The sequence below is a fragment of the Euprymna scolopes genome, chromosome 3 (genome assembly GCF_053919585.1).
Source record: "Euprymna scolopes isolate OS-2025 chromosome 3, ASM5391958v1, whole genome shotgun sequence".
Taxonomy (NCBI): domain Eukaryota; kingdom Metazoa; phylum Mollusca; class Cephalopoda; order Sepiida; family Sepiolidae; genus Euprymna; species Euprymna scolopes.
The window spans coordinates 166,070,573-166,074,057 of record NC_136484.1 but is presented as its reverse complement, the minus strand read 5'-3'; the positions used below and the strand labels follow the sequence as shown (position 1 = coordinate 166,074,057).

The window sequence follows — 3,485 nt, the reverse complement described above, 5'->3', positions numbered from 1 at the left end:
ATATTTTTTTTTTTTTTTTTGCTTCATTTTTTTTTTTTTTTTAAGGAATTTAACGTTACGTTTAATACAAAGCAACGCCGGGTACAGCTAGTTTTTTCTATTTTTGTTGAGAATGGTTCCAGGAAAAAAACGACCAGTTATTGAACTGTTTATCATTGGATAGATTTTATTTTAGACTAGCCATGATCAACTTTAGACAGTTAAATATTTTTGATTGTTCAATACCTCTGGAGAGCTACATACTCGTCAGAGATCTATTATCAACAATCAGTCCGATAGGAACCATGTTATTTTTCTAGCCTTTTATCTGTCAAACTGCAGTATTTGGGACCACTTCCATTGTCCTCTTAAGAATACTTTATCTATTTGATTTAAATGTAATTAACTTATGATATGGTTGAAGTTTTAGAGATGTTATGCTCTTATACCTCCTTAAAGAGTGCATTTATAAAATTGGGAACACTTCCATCGTCTTCCCCGGTAAATGTAACATAAGAATGCAGGCGTTTCATATAGATTCTCTCATGTCATCTCACCAAAATTAGATCGTTTAACTTGGACTATTTTTCAGTGATCACTGTTCACAGTTCTTTCTCAAGGGGTTTTCCAAACATAAAAGTCTAAAAGGGTCTTTTTCATAGGCATGATCAACTTACTGCACACAGATTCAAAAGAATCCCTAAGGCATCCTCTAAAGAAGAACACTCGACGATGTTTGGAGTATATTTGTCCCAGTCTTCAATGCAGTATACCTGGAGCTATACTTTTATACGATGGAGCTTCCATTAAATTAGATATTGTCCTTGTGCACAAACAGATGCTGATAAAAGAAAATGAATATATTTATTTACTTTATTCATTATTAAACTAAATTATCATTCATTATTACATTAAATTATTATTATTCATTATTATAATTTATAATTTCCAATTATAATTATTAATTATAATTATTACATTAAATTAGACATTCATTAAATTATTATTAATTATTACATTAAATTATTATTATTAATTATTATTATTCATTATTACATTAAATTAGACATTGTCCTTGTGCACAAACAGATGCTGATAAAAGAAAATTAATATATTTATTTACTTTATTCATTATGATAACAAAGATGTAATCATTTGGTTTGTTTTATCCAATGAGAACAACAGAGTAGGTAGTGTTTACGATATAATATTTAAAAAAAAAAACAAAAAAAACTGAGAACTTTTATTATTCACAAAAATGGTGTATTTTGGAAATAATATATTTATGTCTTTCACAAGTATTATCACAGAATTGTCATAACGTACAAAAGTTTTTTTTTATTATTAACACTTTGTATAAAAAAGTTTCTTAAAATAAATAGAATTTTGTCATAAATAATGTATGAAAGTTTTTTTTTTTTTTAATAATGTTTATTATGTATTAATATATGGCATAATCACGTTGACACACCGGTTCTCGCTAGATCACCGTAGTTAAGCAACGTTGAGCCTTGCTAGTACCAGATGGGTGACCATTTGGAAATTCTAGGTGCTGTATGTGCTCTCCGCTCATCTTGACATTTGTTTCCAGTCGTCTTGTACCTCAACTTGCCACTGGTATGCAACAATGTTAACTCAGGAGAGGTGTGGTTGGAGATTGCGCAACACTTGCCACACAATACGCGCAGGCACCATTACAGTTAGTATCCATAGTCTTCCAAGACTGGAGGAAGCCACACCACACAACAATTAACGGTATAAGTCATGAATCCGAAATTTTACTCCAGCTATTTTTAAATATTTCAATGTGTTCGATTACTAATTTATAATGATTAAGGAGATTACGTCAAAAACTTCAGTATGCGAAGACGCCGGAAGTGGACTGTTTACCTGAATATGTTAGTAAACACGAACGAAATACAAAGTCATATAGAAATAATTTGTTTAAAAAAATTATTTTAGTTTTAACATTTCTTGTGTTATCATAAAACAATAAATAATAATAAAAACTTTCATTTTATTTTTACATTTTAATAAATGTTTTTATTTTTTGTGTCGGCACTTGTGTTATCACGAAAAAAAAAAAAAAACTCGTGATAAGTTTTATTTGCATAAGTCTTTCATAATTTTTATCACAGAATCTTGTCATAAATAATGTATAAAACCTTTTTATTATTAACACTTTTTGTGTTACCCAAAAAAACTTATTTCAAACATTTGTATAAAAAAGTTTCTTAAAATGAATAAATGAAATTTTGTCATAAATAATGTATTACTTTTTTTAAATAAAATATTTCTATATAAATATATTTTCAGTATTAAAAATAATCCCCCGAAAGGGTTCATTTGCCATAAAATAAACTATTCGTGGTTTAAGTATTAAATGTCATTTATATTTCTCTTAGTCTGCCTGCCCGTTTTACGTTTTTTCACAAACTATTCAACCGATCTCACTGAAACTTTGTATGGTATCCGTTCGATGCACAGTTAGGAATTAATGGAGATTAGTCACTACACTATCACATTTAATCTAGAAGTTTTCTTTGAAACTACAGGGTGGATTTGGCTGAATTTTTGTAAGCCCCTATGTTAATATGCAGCGAACTAAGTATTGTAATATCTGTTGAATGTATAGTCAGGGATTAATAGGGATTCGTATTTAATGTAAAATAAGCATGAATTTACCATATTCAACCATCATTTTGAGATAATACACTCATTCTAAATCAATGGTCTATTGTATTAAATTATTGTATTATAAATGGTCTAAAAAGTCTAGTTTATTTATCAAAATGCTAAAAACTATTGAAGGTTAGAGATAAAAACGGCCAAAATGTGTTGTTCATAGAAATCATAGTTATGTTAAGCTAACAGATATTTGGTTCTTTTTACACGATTTGAAGGACATAAAACCGACTTTTGCCGAAGTTGGGTTTAGGTTGATGTCCCTAAATGCCAGGAAGCTTTCTATTCTGATAGTTTCTTCCTTCGAACAGGTAGACTTCTGAATTCCTTTCATGCTATCTACTTCGATGACTGTACTGATATGCAGAAGTTTAAATGCAATATAAACCAACATCTTGTTAATCTTTCCTAAGCATAGTCCCAAATAGTAGCCCCTTACATCCAAGTGGCGATATGCCTTGTTAAAAGGTAAATGCGAGTTAAAAAAATTAAAAACAAAAAACCCAAAAAGGTTAGTGATCGGATGAAAAGAAAAACAATTCTATGCCAATTCTGTAGAAGGGCCACATTTTAGGATATCTCCTACCTGAACACGAAATCGCAACTGCGTGTGTTGTGCTATTCGGAGTAACAAAAGGAGAAATAAAAAAGCAGTAAAAATTCATTTGCACATAATGTTATATTTACATATTTTGTCCAACAAACGTAAAAATTATAAGGAGAAACTTGCTCGCATATGTTCCTCTATTTTTAGCTAAAACATTCAGTCTCATATATAGAGCAGGCATTTCCTGACACAGGGGGGGTACATCTCATGAATC

The 3,485-nt window shown here is 29.7% G+C and overlaps 1 pseudogene; it reads left to right on the top strand.

The window, feature by feature from the left end:
• Window positions 1–1,423: 1,423 nt before the first annotated feature.
• Window positions 1,424–1,540, top strand: LOC145263761 (5S ribosomal RNA; annotated as a pseudogene).
• Window positions 1,541–3,485: the final 1,945 nt, after the last annotated feature.